Source organism: Pelobates fuscus, chromosome 7 (genome assembly GCF_036172605.1).
Source record: "Pelobates fuscus isolate aPelFus1 chromosome 7, aPelFus1.pri, whole genome shotgun sequence".
In the NCBI taxonomy this organism is placed as follows: domain Eukaryota; kingdom Metazoa; phylum Chordata; class Amphibia; order Anura; family Pelobatidae; genus Pelobates; species Pelobates fuscus.
The window spans coordinates 67,449,352-67,469,315 of NC_086323.1; the positions used below are offsets into that span (position 1 = coordinate 67,449,352).

The following is a 19,964-nucleotide window of genomic DNA, read 5'->3' on the forward strand; positions in this document are numbered from 1 at the left end:
AATTGCAGTCCATTTCCTTCCTATTTCTCATCACTTTTAAGTCTTGTTCTGGCCACTATGAACCCTTCAGCACTTCTTTGTGTGCAATCACTCGAGTCGAGATCTGTGATTTGTGATTTGCAAATGACATGTTCATTTCTTGGCTGATGGCTGTTAAGACAGTTTGGAATCCTAAGGCGATAAACTGAAGGGATGCAGTCAGTACGGCTGCTGTTACCATAACATTATCATGCAAATCAACAACATATTTTCTGTTATTTTGAATTCTGGCAAAATTGCTTGATACTTTTCTGATTCACATAAAAAAAAAACACACACAAAAAAAAACACATATACCTTGTTGTATCATATACGTGTCATGTCAGATACACATTGTATAAGTTGGTTTTGCTTGACGAATTCAAAATAATTTGTCATGTAACTAATTTGTGCAAGTCAAATTTGAGCAGCAAAATCAAATGCATGGTGTACATTGACGTCCCAGGGCTGCAGTTAGAAAATAAAAGTATACAAATGCAACATTTGTTCTACTTGTGAGCATTAAAATGTTTTTAAAACATGCTTTACGGCAGGCAGACAATGACAGACAGACAGACAAGATTATTTTTAGATTAACCCAGTTTAAAATAATAGTAATACTGGTACTAGACTTTGAATATGCACTGCTGCACCACAGAGTTGGGTTATTGTATCAAAATTTCACTTGTTCCATATTGATTGTCCGTTTTATTATACAAATGTTAAATGTTTCAATAAAAGCTATTTGAAAACAGAGTTGGGTTATTTACACTTGGCCATCAGGATTTACCAAGTTGCAAAGCTTATAATTCTTTGACAACCAAGAAAAGGCAGGGTACTGGTAACCACATAGCTATGGAATGCTGTAAAAAGTGGATGTCTAATATTTGACTGTAGCTAGGTGTCCAATGTCCAGGTGTGAGTACATTTTATACTACCTTTAGTCATTTGGCTTAAACATCTGCACTAGGGAGGTTTATTAATTTTACAGCGAGCTTTTTAAAATGTATTTACTTTTCAATTTACATGAACAACTATTTTTAGAGTAGATATTTTAACTATTAATATTTACACATGTTCCTGCAATATGTCATTCCTGCCTTTAGCCCATTTATTTCCAATATTAGGTAAAATGGGGTTAAATTTTATATATATATATATATATATATATATATATATTGGGTTTTTTTGTTTTTTTTGTTTTGTAAAGCAAAAATGGAATCTATTCCTAAAGGCCCCACTTACTTAGTTAAATGTATTTTTCAGTGACATTCTTTCCATCTGCATTGGGATTGTATATAGCAAGGGTGCCCAAAAGGTAGATCCCCAGATATTTTAGAACTACAACTCCCATGACGCTTTGGGTGCTTTTAGAATGCCTTTAGAATGACAACGCATTGTGGAAGCTGTATTTTTAAAACATCTGCGGATCTACCTTTTGGGTACCCCTGGCATATAGCAATCCTTACCTTCTTTCCTACTGCGTTCTTGTGAACCTTTCGTAGTTTATACATTGTGGCTGTAATCTAGCTTCCAGAATAAATATCCTGAGCAATGAGCATGATACAAAGACTCTTGCAATGCTTCATACATGAAAGATTTAATATACCAGCCTACTAGGTGAGCTGTTCAATATTTTGACAGGGCCCTTTTAGCTTAGTTTATGAGAATTTTCTAATATATATATATATATATATATATATATATATATATTGTTTTTTTTGTTTTTTTTGTTTTGTAAAGCAAAAATGGAATCTATTCCTAAAGGCCCCACTTACTTAGTTAAATGTATTTTTCAGTGACATTCTTTCCATCTGCATTGGGATTGTATATAGCAAGGGTGCCCAAAAGGTAGATCCCCAGATATTTTAGAACTACAACTCCCATGACGCTTTGGGTGCTTTTAGAATGCCTTTAGAATGACAACGCATTGTGGAAGCTGTATTTTTAAAACATCTGCGGATCTACCTTTTGGGTACCCCTGGCATATAGCAATCCTTACCTTCTTTCCTACTGCGTTCTTGTGAACCTTTCGTAGTTTATACATTGTGGCTGTAATCTAGCTTCCAGAATAAATATCCTGAGCAATGAGCATGATACAAAGACTCTTGCAATGCTTCATACATGAAAGATTTAATATACCAGCCTACTAGGTGAGCTGTTCAATATTTTGACAGGGCCCTTTTAGCTTAGTTTATGAGAATTTTCTAATATATATATATATATATATATATATATATATATATATATATATATATTGTTTTTTTTGTTTTTTTTGTTTTGTAAAGCAAAAATGGAATCTATTCCTAAAGGCCCCACTTACTTAGTTAAATGTATTTTTCAGTGACATTCTTTCCATCTGCATTGGGATTGTATATAGCAAGGGTGCCCAAAAGGTAGATCCCCAGATATTTTAGAACTACAACTCCCATGACGCTTTGGGTGCTTTTAGAATGCCTTTAGAATGACAACGCATTGTGGAAGCTGTATTTTTAAAACATCTGCGGATCTACCTTTTGGGTACCCCTGGCATATAGCAATCCTTACCTTCTTTCCTACTGCGTTCTTGTGAACCTTTCGTAGTTTATACATTGTGGCTGTAATCTAGCTTCCAGAATAAATATCCTGAGCAATGAGCATGATACAAAGACTCTTGCAATGCTTCATACATGAAAGATTTAATATACCAGCCTACTAGGTGAGCTGTTCAATATTTTGACAGGGCCCTTTTAGCTTAGTTTATGAGAATTTTCTAATTGTCCTGTGCATTAGATCATGATGTTATATCATGATGTTATATAAACCAGCAGTTTGAAACCAGCAGCACATTTCAAGCGGTTTGAAGTAACGGCGTCCCTCCGGTTTGGCTACAACTTTTGCTGCCGAAAGAAAGGACTTCACACGGTTCCAGCTGCTCTAACGGAAGGATAACACTGGCTTATCTGCACACCGCTCATACTGCATGTACTGGACTTAATAGTGGTTACTAACATCCTTCATACCACTTTCATTATTTTAAACATTTCTATATATTTTTCTACAAGGAATTTTAGTTTTTATCTACTTTATGAATAAATTGTGTGTTGAACTTTCATTAGTTTGAAGTAATTTCCACGAAGACATTACTACAATCTTGAACTGTGGATTTTCTACATCATTTCACTTCTGACCACAATATAGTTTTTGATTTGGTCAGTGTATATTCACCACTGTAGAGGTGAATCAGGATTAGATTTACTATATCATATTGCTTTTTCCCTTTTATTAGAGGGAAAACTACTTGAAATGCTGACACTTTGTAGAATATGTTATATAAAACGCTGAGAGCATGTATATGTGACGGGGGGGGGGGGGGAGAGAGATGGAGAGAGCAAAGGAAACACAGTCTGATGTGCAGGACCACAAAATGTCAACTGGGCTTTGTATAAACTGATAGTAAGTTTGGTGTGGCTATTATCATCTCACTCATTGTAGACTACCTTTCCTGTTAATCTCTGGAAAGTTAATGGACATGAAAACAAAAAACAGGAATGAGAGGTTTCTTGTTGGTGTAACCTTATCCTGGCATGGGAGGGTCTGCCTGTCTATATAATGTGTTAAAATAGGATGCCTATTATTTGTCTAAAAAGGAGAAGTGTCTCTTCTCTAAAAAAATGACACCATTGAATAAAACACTGAAAATCGCATTATTTTTTCTCATATGTTCTGTGTTCTTTTAATATGTACATACAAGATTTAGCAAATAACAAGACAATTCATGTTAGGCCAGACACAGTCAGGGCACACGATGCAAATGAGAAGGAATATAGAAAAAATGTTCAGGATTCTCCTCATTCGCTATGTTCCCTAGCAGAGAGGGGCAACATTTATAATGATGACAGACAGGGATCAGAAATGGTTGCATCATGTTCGAGGATAGAGGTTAATGCAATAGCGTGGATTCCTACATTTAATTTTATTTTTTCAGACCTCATAAACATGCTATGCATAGGGAAAGTAAACTATCATCAAACACATTAGGACTGACAGTTCCTCTTAAAAGTAAAAATAACTATGTTATTATTGGAAACCTTCTTATGACCTGAAAAGTATCTGAAATTTCTATATGCTATAAATAAATTAATCATATTACTTCATGCCTGATGAAATAATATCCAGTATGATAAAAATCATTGAGGTACCAACAGCCCAGCATTGAATGTTACTGCAAATTTTATAAACTTGCTTTAAAATTTTTTTGTTTTAAATATAGTTTGGGACACTTCAAGTATGTACATTTTTTTTTTTTAAATTAGAAAATAGAGATCAATGGTAAAAGGCCAGAGAAATTATTGATGTGGCTGCATTATAAAATAGAGACCTGTCGCTCTATAATCACTGCACGCTCCGCCAACTCAGAGATATGATTTTCTTCCTCCGTGCTTTACTTACAGGTTAGGCACATAATTACTGTTTTTCTATAATTACGCTTTAAAAAGACTTTTACATCGATGTTAAAGTATGCATTTAAATATAAAACTTGCAGTAGGATGTTAGTGAAAAGTCAGTGGTCGCGTGGATTTCAAAAGCATAGAAAATTACGAGCACAGAGTATTAGAGCAAATAATGATGAATTGCACTCAAAGTTGGAAATTACATTTCCAAAGTTTAAAGGAAAATGGTACTTTAATGCACACACAGTTAGATGTTATTCTATCACTCAATCGCTACGTCACTCAATGCTATGCACACAATAGAGACCAGAGGTGACAAATTTACAGTCTCTCCTACACAAATTATTCATTTACAAAATTATTTATTAGAAACTGTCACTAAACATTGCTTGCTACTTTTATGTTCACTAACTGATAAATCTCTGCCCCTTTGCCAGCAGAAAAATACCTTCAACAGAAGAAAACCTGCTCTACAAGTTACAGGTAAAATATTGCATCACCATTAGATATTTACTATATGATGATATTGTATATCCCCACCCCAGGCATACATTCTACCTGTGAAAGAACAAGGCATAAGGTAAGGTCTCACTGGCCATACAATGGCAATCAGGAACCTTCTCCTACATCAGTGAGGAAGTGGAGCAGGCCCGGACTGGCCATTGGGCAAAACGGGCAAATACCCAGTGGTCCGCGATGGCCATGGCCCGAGGCCGATATGGAAGATCACAGGATCTCCCCTGCCTGCCCCTGCAGGGCTAGTGCTATCCATGTGCCAGCCTTACTGTGAGCCTTCGTTGTCTGGCAGTGAGGTTAAAGATCTCTCTCACTGTCCCACATGCATTAAAATAGGCCAACGGCAGGGGAGGGAAAAGATAGAGAGGACCCTGGGGAGCCTGCAGCTCTGCCAAATTCTCCTCTCGCAAGGTCGGGGCATTGACGTGGTTACCATTGTAATGCTATGATCTTGAGAGAGTGAACTCTAGCCGGAGGAGCCTCAGGCTAGAGTTCACTCCCCACCAGGATCACCAGGGATTTCAAGATATGTCCCCTCTCCCTGGGAAAAGGTAAAAAGAGAGGGGAGATATAAATTATATATTTTTTATTAAAATAAAAATTCACACACACACACACATATATATTTATATATTATTTGCTTTAATCTGACCCCACTGCAACCCAAACACACACACTGCACCTTTTAAATTACACTGCACCCCATACACACACACTGTTCCCTCATACACACATTGCACCCATCACACATACTGCACCACACACACACACACACACACACACTGGAAGCCCTTTCATACACTACACCCATCTCACACACACTACACCCCCCCACACTCACACACTGTACTCCACACACACACACACACACACACTGCACCCCTCACAGACACTGTAACCTTCACAGACACTGTAACCTTCACAAACACACTGCACCTCTCACACACGCCACACCCCTCACACACACTGTGCTCCTCACACACTGCACCTCTCACACACACATACTGTGCCCCTCACAAACACACCCCCACACACACTGCTCCCCTCACACACACACACACTGCACTCCTTCACACATTACATTACAGACACACACTAGATCCCATGTACACACATTAAATCCTGTACACAGCTCTAGATCATCTATACACACACATACACACACTAGAATCTTTATACACACACTAAATCTCCTATGCACACTCTGTGTCTTCCACACAAACTCAATAGATCCCCAATATGCACACACTAAACCACCTACATTTCTGTCTGACATACACACTCTGGTTCCCCAATGCACACACTTGATCAATTGTAAGCAAACACACACTATATCATCTATACACACTTACACTACAGCCCCTATGCACGCACTTGCTACATCCCCTATACACACACACTCTCTCACAGTCTACAGTCCTTAGCCACATATATTACACTACAAACACAACACAACTGAAACTGACATTTGCACAAAACATCACACCACTATCAACTCACTCTACACACACACATTCCCACTGTTGTCATATTACACTAGTATGTGTAGATGTTCTTATATATTTAATGTATTATAAAACTGATTTTATTTCATATGACTCTCAGCAATAATGAGGTAAATTACAGATTTCCATATTACATACACATATGTTATAGCATGAAAAAGAAACTAACCGTGCTGGAAAGAATTTTAAGAATCAACATGGAATTATGGTATGCACTTTATGTGTGTCCTCCTTTTTTCCACTGACCTTGACTATATATTTGTATTTAGTCGTAATCCCCATAGGCACTTCATTTTTAATGTGAGCAAACTCAGTTTGACTAGTGTATCTCCTTAACTAAAAGCCCTCATTCCCCTAATTGCTAGTGCTTATTTCTTGACCTACACCTTTAGAAATGAACATTTTATATCAAAGCAAGTGAAACAAAAGATGTAGTGCTGATTTGTCATATTTGTTATTATTAAACAAGTCTGAGAATCTTTATCATGAGGAATTAAACATACAGTAAGGGTGAAACAATATAAGCAAAAATATATATAAAAAAAAAAAAAGGAACATATAAAAAAAAAATATAAACTACATTTGCCCTTATGTTTTATGTAAAATTCATACAGGAGACCTCACTTAAGTATTTAATAATAGTTTGGGGAGTATTGTTACCATTATATATAAAGCATTCTTAAATACCGTATTTCAACAAATAATAGTCGCCACCGCATAATAGTCGCACTCTGTTTTTTCAGTCCAAAAATTGGTTCATATTCAATTCATCACGTAATAGTTGCATAATTGACTATTGCTGTTTTTGTTGTGAGACATTCTTATTTTTGAAAAACTGATGGCAAACATCTCACTAATCTTATACTGAAGAGAGGGCTTATCATTACCTATCAGTTTATTGCATTTTAGGGCATATTATCTATGTAATGCATTAAGAAATGACAGAGATCACAATCAGAGTTTACATAATGCATTAGAAAATATGCTGTTATGTTATTAGCAACTAAAATGTTGTCAGCAACTGTTAAAAAACTGTTAAAAGATTCATTCCTCTCCACGCCGTGTGTCTGCCTTCTCCATCCTCCTCGTAGGCTGCTGTGTATTATTCTCTCTCCCCTCCAAATGAGAACCCCCTTTATTCCATTCTCCAGCTCTAGGAAACCTCTCTTTCTCTCATGAAGATGGCAGATATCGTTGACACCACCAGCACTGAGATCCCCGTTGCCAAGGATCTGAAGGAAAAGAAAGAAGTTGTAGAAGAGAAAGTAGAGAAGGCTGAGAATGGAAATGGAGATGCTCCATCCAATGGAATTGAGGAAAATAGTGTAGACCACAGTGAGGAAAACACACAAGACCCTGAAGAGGAGGATGAAGAGGGTGAGGGAGAAGGAGAGGGTGAAGATGAAGAAGAGCAGGAGAAAGGTGAAGCAGAAGAGTCTGAAAAAAAGATGGTCATCCTGTAAAGCGCCCAGTAGAGGATGAGGAAGTATCGGAAACAAAAACTGAAACTAAAAAGCAAAAAAACAGAAAATGGAGAATCCACAGAAGTTAATGAATCTGCATAAATCCCTTTCCAGACATTTTATAGCTTAAGTGACATGGTTGACTTTAAATTGTAGAGAATGTGCTTTATATCTGTATATTTTACAGAACAACTTTTCATATAATGTAAAACCCACATGCACTAAAGACCTGTAACATCACAACAAGATAGCTAAGGTTTTTTTTGTAAAATGTTATTTATTGGTGCTTGTTTGTACTGGTTTGACTGCTACAATAAAAGATCTTAACTTTTGTTTTATGGCGGTTTAGCGTTGCTTTTGTACATCTTTGAAACACACGGCACTCATGCTAGTGCAGCCGTGTGTATTCTAAAGTAAAGCTACCTTTCTGTAATGTAATGGTGTTGGGATAAGAAATTTCATATGCAATGAAGACCAAAGATGTGGGTCTTACTTAGCCAGGGATTAATCTTACCTGGGGCATTCTGTATAGATCTTTGGATTTAAATTTGTTGCTGTTGAGAATAGAGTTGTGGTGCAGGCAAAGTTTGAAAACTGCAAGGTTCAATGTGTAAATTTCTCTATCTTTAATGTGCTGTCAAAGTGTGAAAAAAAACTGTTAAAAAAATAAAGTTTTGCACATATATTATCGCAAAAAAATAAAGCTTCACAAAATGGTTGAACCCCCATTTTTACGGAAAGGAATTAGGCATAAAATCTGCGACCATTATGCGGTGAAATACGGTAGGTTTCGTCTTTATTAAATCCACCGTAAACCATTTGCAAGTGGGGAAAATATACTGTATATACTCGAGTATAAGCCGAGTTTTTCAGCCCATTTTTTGGGCTGAAAAACCCCAACTCGGCTTATACTCGAGTCAGAGTCTGTATTATGGCAATTTGCATTGCCATAATACAGACTGGGGGGAGAGGGGGGCTGGCAGAGCTGTACTTACCTGTTCTGCAGCTCCTGTCAGCTCTCTCATCCTCCGCGCCGTCCGTTCAGCACCTCGGTCAGCTCCCAGTGTAAGTCTCGCGAGAGCCGCGGCTCTCGCGAGATTTACACTGGGAGCTGACAGAAGAGCAGAACGGACGGCGCGGAGGAGGAGAAAGCTGACAGGAGCTGCAGAACAGGTAAGTACAGCTCTGCCAGCCCCCCTCTCCCCCCACTGAACTGCCACTGGACCACCAGGGAAGGAGAGCCCCCCTCCCTGCCATATATCAAGCAGGGAGGGGGGACGAAAAAAAAAAAAAAAAGAAGAAACAAAATAATAAAAAAAAAATTAATAATAAAAAAAAAGGGGTATAAGGACCACTATGGGAGGGGGGGGGGGTATAAGGACCACTATGGGAGGGGGGGGGTATAAGGACCACTATGGGAGGGAGGGGGTGGGTTAAGGACCACTATGGGAGGGAGGGGGGTATAAGGACCGCTATGGGAGGGAGGGGGGGTATAAGGACCACTATGGGAGGGAGGGGGGGGGGGTAAGGACCACTATGGGAGGGAGGGGGGGGATAAGGACCACTATGTGAGGGAGGGGGGGTATAAGGACCACTATGGGAGGGAGGGGGTATAAGGACCACTATGGGAGGGAGGGGGGTATAAGGACCACTATGGGAGGGAGGGGGGTATAAGGACCACTATGGGAGGGAGGGGGGGATAAGGACCACTATGGGAGGGAGGGGGGGGTATAAGGACCACTATTGGAGGGAGGGGGGTATAAGGACCACTATGGGAGGGAGGGGGGGTATAAGGACCACTATGGGAGGGAGGGGGTATAAGGACCACTATGGGAGGGAGGGGGGGTATAAGGACCACTATGGGAGGGAGGGGGGTATAAGGACCACTATGGGAGGGGGGGGGTATAAGGACCACTATGGGAGGGAGGGGGTGGGTTAAGGACCACTATGGGAGGGAGGGGGGTATAAGGACCGCTATGGGAGGGAGGGGGGGTATAAGGACCACTATGGGAGGGAGGGGGGGGGGTAAGGACCACTATGGGAGGGAGGGGGGGGATAAGGACCACTATGTGAGGGAGGGGGGGTATAAGGACCACTATGGGAGGGAGGGGGTATAAGGACCACTATGGGAGGGAGGGGGGTATAAGGACCACTATGGGAGGGAGGGGGGTATAAGGACCACTATGGGAGGGAGGGGGGGATAAGGACCACTATGGGAGGGAGGGGGGGGTATAAGGACCACTATTGGAGGGAGGGGGGTATAAGGACCACTATGGGAGGGAGGGGGGGTATAAGGACCACTATGGGAGGGAGGGGGTATAAGGACCACTATGGGAGGGAGGGGGGTATAAGGACCACTATGGGAGGGAGGGGGGTATAAGGACCACTATGGGAGGGAGGGGGGATAAGGACCACTATGGGAGGGAGGGGGGGGTATAAGGACCACTATTGGAGGGAGGGGGGTATAAGGACCACTATGGGAGGGAGGGGGGGTATAAGGACCACTATGGGAGGGGGTGGGATAAGGACCACTATGGGAGGGAGGGGGGTATAAGGACCATTATGGGAGGGAGGGGGGGGTATATGGACCACTATGGGAGGGATGGGGGGGGATAAGGAACACTATGGGAGGGAGAAGGGGGATAAGGACCACTATGAGAGGGAGGGGGTGGGATAAGGACCACTATGGGAGGGGAGGGGGAAGTAAGGACCACTAGGGGAGGGGAGGGTAAGGACCACTGGGGGAGGGGTGAGTCAGGACCACTGGGGGGGGGAGTGAAGGAACACGGGGGTGGGGAGGTAAGGACCACTGAGGGAGGAGGAGGGGAAGTCAGGACATATGGGGGGGGAGGGGGCGGCAAATTTTTTTTTGCCTACGGCGGCAAATATCCTTGCACCGGCCCTGCACACACTGCACACACACACTGCATTCATGCACACACACACTGCATTCATGCACACACACACTGCACTCATACACACACTGCACTCATACACACACTGCACTCATACACACACGCTGCACTCATACACACACACATACGCACACACTGCATTCATTATACACACACTGTAAATAAATATTCAATTACTATATTTTTTTTAGGATCTAATTTTATTTAGAAATTTACCAGTAGCTGCTGCATTTCCCACCCTAGTCTTATACTCGAGTCAATAAGTTTTCCCAGTTTTTTGGGATAAAATTAGGGGCCTCGGCTTATATTCGGGTCGGCTTATACTCGAGTATATACGGTAGTTGGTGACAAATGTGAAAATTAATATCATCCTAAAGTCTACATAAGACTTTGACAATAAAGAAGTATAAATAATTTTATTCACACAAAACCAGAGTACACAGCATGCCCTCAGATTGTGTGTGACAATTCTGATTAAAAAAAACAAACAGTTTTATGTTTACACATATAATTATCCCAAACACATGAAAAAATATATAGAACATCACAATTGTTACAATGTTATTTATACCAGTGTTCTCCAACCCAGTCCTCCTGGACCCCCAAGAGTCCAGGATTTAAGTATTTCCCTTTTTTATTCCTATGGAGATACTGATAAAACCTGGACTGTTGGTGTTCCACGACGACTGGGTTGGAGAACACTGATCTACTACATAGTTTATATGTATGAAATAAACACAGAACTACAGTAAAAACTGAAATTCAATTGGATGAGCCTTATATTTTTCAAGCAAGTCATGTGTGCCTTCAAATGTGTTATGATGGTGTTAAAGTTTATCTCGATTAAAGTACAGTTACGTAAAATAAATATTCATTCAAATATTGATAGAAATAATTATGTAAAGTATAGTTAGTGAATGAAATGTACCTCACAACTAATAAATAAAATTAATGATATTATTGTTCTTTTAACCAAAGCAGGCGAGGGTACTTGTGATACACATGATTTTCTCAACTTTTTATATTTTAGGCAGCGGGGCCGACTGGAAGCCATATGCATAGGCTCCAGCTCTGAACCTGTGAAAACGGCACAAAATGCAGATCCAGACAGCTTTAAGGGCACATCCTCCGGTACCACTGAAAGGAGGGTGGCCCCAGCTTCCACCAGCTACCCGTACGAAGTCCATCGCTTACCGGGTGAGCAGAGCAGAGGTGGTCATCCCCGGCCTACAAGCTGCCACATGCGTTGAGAATCTCGGCTGACACATGTGCCACGAGACTGCGCTTTGATGAGACATCCACACAAATGAGGCACTCCGACATGAAGCAACACCAGGCCCAGGGCATGGCCCCGCTCCCCCCCCCTTGGCCGACGGGGGTTATCCTGGCCGCATGGCGGCGGCTCCCGCCTTGGATGTATGCTGACCGCCTACACTGGCTATGGCTGCATGCGAAACAGCCGGCCAGCAATTGTGGAGGCCGATGCGGTGGAGAAGGTGCACAGTAAAAGAGGAAGCACCCAGGATGAGACTGAAGTGACACATGAGCTTATGAAGACCCAGAAGGAGAAGCTGAGCAGCGAACTTAACGTGGGTGACTTACATGAACGGCTCGTGCAGGCTCAGGCGAAGCTTAGCGCTGGATGGAACCTTTGAGCTGTTCCCACGCCCGCTGGAGTAGTGAGTGCACCGGTCTCTTGGTATGGGGGTCCCCAGAGAGCCATGTTCCTGCTCCCGTGAGCCCTGTAGGGCGGGAGTGCGCTGTCCCAGCGGCGGACCGGTGGCTGTGGGGGTCGTGTACCAGCTCCAAGTGTGAGGCCGGCACTGGGAGAGATGGGAAAGAAGGACCCGGCCGGTGGACTGGGGTCAGTGTGGAGAAGACAGAAGGAGGCTCGGCGACCCGGGGACTCTACTGTAGCAGAGACATGTGAGACCTCCCTCGGACTGCCATTCAGGACGACAATATCTTGTCCTCTCACTAGTGTACTACGCGCTATATACAAGTGGTAGGGTGCCCGTACAGCCGATTGCGACCCAGTTCTCATAATATGTAACTCCTAAGTCTATACGTTACGCGGTGCTTATTTGTCTAGTTTCAGTTCTCCTAACAAGCAGATATTACGGTTGTTTCAGTTATGTTAGCCAGCATGTTTTAAAAAGATTCAAATTACCCAGACCTGTGGGTAGAATGTATTAACCCGTAATGTCAATGCTTTAGCACCGTTTTAAAATTGTTGTCTCGCTAAGGCTCCAGCCCAAGAGCAGCCTGCTCAGAACCACTAAGCGATAGGCAAATGTATAAGATGCCGTAGGGTATTAAGCTACTCAAGCAAGCGTGTTAGACTCTTGTCTCCTACTTATTATAACTCTTGAAGCTACTACGCACGTCATGTCAATTTACTTCTTGCGAATCTCATCTCTTGCTATAGTTAATCGTATTTACTAATCTTCTGACTTAATCAGCAATATTCTAGCTTTTAAAAAACGTGCAGTTTTACTCTTATGTCACAGATGGTCAGCTTTGAAAGGTCTGTAACTGTTATTATGGCATTGCAGATATGTTTGTACCTCCTTTTGCACAATAAAAATAAAGAATATATAAAAAAAACACTTTTGATATTTTAGAGGTTAACAAAGATAGATAAAGCATAACTTTCCAATAAAGCAATATACATTCTTGTAGTTCACCCAAGGAGCAACTAACAGTGAGCTCAGCAGATCATACTTTGTGAGGGCACATCAGAGCCATTCTTTACTAAAGAGGTAGAGCAGAGTTCCTATATAGTGTTCTAAAGGTCTGGTCTTGGTTGTGGTGGCAGTGATAAATCTGGTGATGATATTGCTGCTTCCCCCACCACTTCTGATATAGCTCTTTTACCCCTGGCCTAGGAGCTACTTGATTGTGATGCAGAGTAATTACAAGAGGAGAGCCTGGAGATGACATGCAGTAGTCCACTATTTTCTCTGGCGGTTAGTGACAAATTGCCTCCTGTATAGTGATGTACCGAACGGTTCGCTGGTGAATAGTTCCTGGCGAACATAGTGTGTTCGCGTTCTCCACGGCGGGCGAACACATGCACGGTTCGATCCGCCCTCTATTCGTCATCATTGAGTAAACTTTGACCCTGTACCTCACAGTCAGCAGACACATTCCAGGCAATCAGCAGCACACCCTCCCTAGCAGACCCTCCCACCTCCTGGACAGCATCCATTTTAGATTCATTTGGAAGCTGCATACTTTTTATTTATTTATTTATTTTTATTATTATTTTTTTTATTTTTTTATTTTTTTATTTTTTTATTTATTTATTTATTCTTTATTTTTGTAGTGCATGGAGGTATAACAAATGAGCATGTGGTACACCAAACGGCATTCCTCGTGCTTTTCAAGTAACAATTGTAACAATAGGGTATACGTGCCCTCCATGGGTGAAGATGGATTAATTTTTTTTTTGCGCTCGGGTTTTTTATTTTATTTCGTTTAAGTTCGACGGGTATGATGGCTTTTTATTTGGCCTTTTTTGGGGCTGAAAAATGAAGATTTTAGAAAAAAGAAGACGTTGAATAGTAAGTAGAATTTTACTTTGCAGGGTAGTAATTTTATTCCCCCCTCACTATTTTTTAGGGTGAGAGGGGAAGGTAGGGGCTTTTTCATTTGGGTGTGTGACTAGGGGCTTGGGGACCCCTAGTCACCTTTGATGGGGGAGGAGGGGATTTTCATTTAGGGCCTCCACCCGCCGCTCAGGGGTGGGGGCCGGGGGGGAGGACAGTAGGTCCCCCCCCCTTATTGTAACTTAGGGCCCCCACCCGCCGCGCAGGGGTGGGGACCATTATTCTTTTATAGGGCCCCCACCCGCAGCTCAGGAGCCATGTTACTCTGTATATAGAGGGAGCCATGTTACACTGTATATAGAGGGGAGCCATGTTACACTGTATATAGAGGGAGCCATGTTTTTCTGTATATAGAGGGAGCCATGTTTACACGGTATATAGAGGGAAGCCATGTTATTCTGTGTATAGAGGGAGCCATGTTTACACAGTATATAGAGGGAAGCCATGTTACTCTGTATATAGAGAGGAGCCATGTTTACACTGTATATAGAGGGAGCCATGTTTACACGGTATATAGAGGGAAGCCATGTTACTCTGTATATAGAGGGAGCCGTGTTACTCTGTATATAGAGGGAGCCATGTTATTCTGTGTATAGAGGGAGCCATGTTTACACGGTATATAGAGGGAAGCCATGTTACTCTGTATATAGAGAGGAGCCATGTTTACACTGTATATAGAGGGAGCCATGTTACTCTGTATATAGAGAGGAGCCATGTTTACACTGTATATAGAGGGGAGCCATATTACTCTGTATATAGAGGGGAGCCATGTTACACTGTATATAGAGGGAGCCATGTTTACTCTGTATATAGAGGGAGCCATGTTACTATCTGAGGTGGTTAACTATGATTGGCCCTGGCATGTTTGTTAGTCTGGCCTGCATGGTTGTCTGGCATGAATAAAAGTAGCATGTTTCAACTATATTAGTAGTTAGACTAGTTTGCACTAAAACATGTGCAAATGGGGAGTTTGCGGTTGTGCAAATGGACTGTTTGCGGTTGTTTGCGGTGCGTTAAATGGGTAGTTTTTAATTCTTTATTTTATTGTGTGCATGAAATAACATTACGCCTTGGTGTGCCACAACAGCGACATCAAGGTACATCATTGAACATTTGCGTAACATGTTGTGGCGATCGATTGTCAGGCACAATTTTTTTTAGTGCAGATAACAAAATTGTAACGGTTTAAATTCTTAAAGGACCACTCTAGGCACCCAGACCACTTCAGCTTAATGAAGTGGTCTGGGTGCCAGGTCCAGCTAGGGTTAACTAATTGTTTTATAAACATAGCAGTTTCAGAGAAACTGCTATGTTTATCAATTAGTTAAGCCTTCCCCTTTTTCCTCTAGTGGCTGTCTCACTGACAGCCGCTAGAGGCGCTTGCGTGATTCTCACTGTGAAAATCACAGTGAGAGCACGCAAGCGTCCATAGGAAAGCATTATGAATGCTTTCCTATGTGACCGGCTGAATGCGCGCGCAGCTCTTGCCGCGCGTGTGCATTCAGCCGACGGGGAGGAGAAGAGGCGGATCGGAGGAGGAGAGCAGGAGGAGAGCTCTCCGCCCAGCGCTGGAAAAAGGTAAGATTTAACCCCTTTCCCCTTTCCAGAGCCGGGCGGGAGGGGGTCCCTGAGGGTGGGGGCACCCTCAGGGCACTCTAGTGCCAGGAAAACGAGTATGCTTTCCTGGCACTAGAGTGGTCCTTTAAGTAACGTATACATTTGGGAGTTCAGTGCAACTGTAAAATACAACTGTAAGCTAATAGAAAACATCAGTGCTATTATAAAAAGCTCAGTAGTTAATCAGGTTGTCAGGCTAGATGTTGGCATGAGCGGTTACTCAGGATAAGATCAGGCTAACACGGGTAGCAGCAGCTCGTCAATCCCTACAACAGTATTAATGTACTAATGGCTAAACTTGTCTGACGATCCACTGTGTTGTGTTATGATGTTCCTGTAAAGTGTGATTGCGTTGCGAGAGCTTAGTGTAGTATGGCTACATGTGTGCCTGAGTGTCAGACAAAGTAAGAGATATACAAATAGTAAACATCAGGCATGAGGAATATCAGCCTAAGTTATCCGGTGAGTTAACGATTGGGCAATTGACCACTAGGGTATAAGGGCGAAATTGAGTCAATGCTTGTCTGTTACCTCTGATGTGTAATTTAATATTAACTCTGAAGCTGCTTGTCTTGTGCTTATGTGATCATCACCAAGATTTATAGATAATAACCTGCTTAACATTGCAGGCTCGCTATATAAACGCTTAGATCACATGCTATATCGCTGAATCTTACACATTGTAAAATGCTGCACAAAAGCGTTTTAAGGGCGCGTACTAGGTAAAGTCAGATCAACGGTTTCTGCAGGAGAGAGTATAACATGTTAACACGTTTCATAATATAGCAGTAGCTGGGTACTATACGGCATACATGCGCATTATGCTCTGTGTGTTTGCTAGGAGGCATGTTCTATTGCATAACATCACAAAAACCTGTTTAGATTGTCAAGTAACATTGCCATGTTCTCTAAACATATTAAACTTATGGTTCTGCAAATAATAGCTAAGTAGCATAGCATACCACTGGCTACAAGTTCCATCATAAATGTCAGTATCTTCACAGTGCAATGCCGGCTTGGGGCACAACCTGTGTGGGATGTGTATGAGGCATCTGTGTCTGGGTGGCCCGTTATTCCGGACAGTCCAGGCTCAGAGCGCTCGTGTGAGGCGAGTCAGTGGTCGCTTCAGCCGATGCCCAGCGTTGGTAAGCCCTGGGTGTTTTCTTTGTTCGTCTCTCCGACGTTGTTCCCGGGTTTGCTTTCTCCGCTTCGTGGGTCAGCTCCAGCGGTGCTCTGCAGCGTAAGCAGCCGCTCAGTCGCTGGAAACGCAGCGTTCTTCGTGTGAGGTCTGTATCTGCTGCGCTGGGCGTCGAGCTTTTGATTGTGTGTGTTCCTTGCTTGTGTCGGTTGTTTTGTGTCGCCGGGCGTTTTATTTTGCGGGTAGGAGAATGTGTCCGTTGGACTAAGCGCCGTTTTTCTGCTTAGGGCCTGGGGTTGTTTGTGTTGCCGGGCGGCCATCTTGGAGGTTCGTGGTATCTGCCTATAATAGCTGCGTCGCGCAGCAGGCCGTATCCACGATATCACAGTTTTCTCTGCTTGACGGTGAGATTGTCCTCTGCCCCGCAAAAGGACCTGAAGGCTTGTGCAGAGTCGGTCAAATATCTCCAGCGGTGACCTGGGTGGCTTGGTTTGGGAGCTCCGCTTGTTATAGTTATGCTGGGCGGCCATCTTGGGTATGCCCTGTGTGCCAGCAGCCCCAGCGTGACTTGTGGCCAGATCGCCGGCTTGCAATCCTGGTCGTCGTTTCCACTGGGGACCGGGATATCCCCCACCGGTCCAGGGGGGGGGCTGAACAGAAGATGAGTCGTTTGAGGGCTCTCGCGCCGAGGAGAGCGGCCGCCTCCCCCGGCTTCTGCCCCAGTAGGCCGCATGCGTTTCTCTGAGTTCCCGGCCTCGACGGGCCCCGAGGTAGTATTGGTGTGATCCGGAGGGCACCCCCGACGTGGGTGGCGCGCCCCCGGGTGACTTTAGGTTATATTGCCGCTGCTTTTACCCCGGTTTGTGTCCGCTCAGCGGGAGCTCGTGTCAGACACGTCTGCACGGCTCAATGGTCAGGCTCCGCCCCCATAACTGATGTTTTAAAGCACATTATTCAAAACAATGTAGGAATGTTAAAAGATTTATGCCCTTTATGGATTAAAACCAGACTCTGCATCAACTATGTAATTTTCCATGGGAGTTTTGCCATGGATCCCCCTCCGGCATGCCACAGTCCAGGTGTCCCCTTGAAACAACTTTTCCATCACTATTGTTGCGAGAAAGAGTCCCTGTGGGTTTTAAAAATCGCCTGCCCATTGAAGTCTATGGCAGTTCGCCCGGTTTACCCGTTCACGAACATTTGCGGAAGTTTGCGTTCGCCGTTCGCGAACCGAAAATTTTATGTTCGTGACATCACTACTCCTGTATCTTCTCATCCTTGTCAAAGTCCATGTCTCTCTGCTTTTGAATTTCCTCATCCAACAGAGACAGCTACATCTGCTACCACTGGCATAAGTAGCTCTCCCTCTGTCATTGCTACCATCACCACAACCAATACCACTACAGTAAGCATTTCCATTAGCATTAATTGACCAAATGCTAGTGTACAGACTAATGTTGCGACAGCTTCAACTGTCACCATTAAAAATCCACCACCATCTTCAGCAGCCACAAGGTGAAGGGTTGAGGCAAATGTACTGTGATGAAGCAAAGTTTGAGTGCATCCCATAAGGAGGACATGCAAAGTGAAAATAATGCAAAGTAAGTCTGTATTTCAAGGAGAAAAAGCTAAACTAAAAAGTAGTAGAGCAGGCAGCATTGAGACAGTGATGTATTAAATTATGTGCTGTTGTCACCATCTACAACTAGAGGTACCTCCTCCAATACTACTACCACCGCCACCCTTAGACAGGGCACAGTGAGTACTAAGCCAGAGGTCGACAAAGGCAAGTTGGACAGGAACAGTCGGCAGACTCATCATCATCAGGAGAATTTTTTAAAAAATAGACACATTTTTTTTTTATCTTGCCTTGTTGTTGCAGTCAGTGCTACTTACATCCACGTTGGTTTATAATTGTTTTACTAATTTGTGATTTAATTATATTTATTGCTAGTAAGAGATCTATTATTTGATTTGTATTGTGCTTCTGTGCCACTGCTTGTGCTTGGCAAATTCGAAATGTCTCATCTCAGTACAATGTGTGGCAGTTTGCTGCACAAGTGAATCCTGCCTACACTGAGAGTGTCAAGTCTTTTTTTTACCTCGCTGTAAAAAATAATTATAAAATGTGGTGATGGTAGTAGTGCTGGCTGTTGTATACTTATGAAAAGCTGACAACATAAATGCCTGATATTGTAGCCATTTTTGCATTGAAGCACTTTAGGTGCATTTTCCATGCCTTTTTTTATCTTTCCCAAATGTTTCTATGAATCGAGCTTAGGAAGTCAAGAGCTCAATTTCATTTTTGGAAAAACTGATTCGGCCAAACCAGATTTTCCCGCAGTGAGGAATTCTAGTAGACAGAGTATTTGTTGGTATGCGGGCAATAGCTGTAAAACATGACCGGAACACATAGATGTAGTCACAACATTGCAATATAATATCTTATAATAAGAACACATTAACTTCCTGTTACCTTCACTTCAGCTGAAATTGTGGTAAATTATGGTAAACTAGTTCAAAGTTCTTATTAAAACATTTTTGTTTTTTTAATTTTATTTTATGTTTCCAGGTAAGTGTGCAACTGGGAACAAGAGCAGAAAATATAAAATCAGTGGCTATTCAATCTGCTCCAAAAACAAATATGGTAATATTTTGATATTTTTTTTTCTTTTTGTTTATGAACATGGTTATTCACTAGAGTGAGAATTCCAGGTGAATTCAAAGTGAATTTAAAATTTAAGGTAA

At 42.4% G+C, this 19,964-nt stretch overlaps 1 pseudogene; it reads left to right on the forward strand.

The window, feature by feature from the left end:
• Positions 1 to 7,570: 7,570 nt before the first annotated feature.
• On the forward strand, positions 7,571 to 8,273 carry LOC134568663 (prothymosin alpha-like; annotated as a pseudogene).
• The last annotated feature ends 11,691 nt before the right edge of the window (positions 8,274 to 19,964 follow it).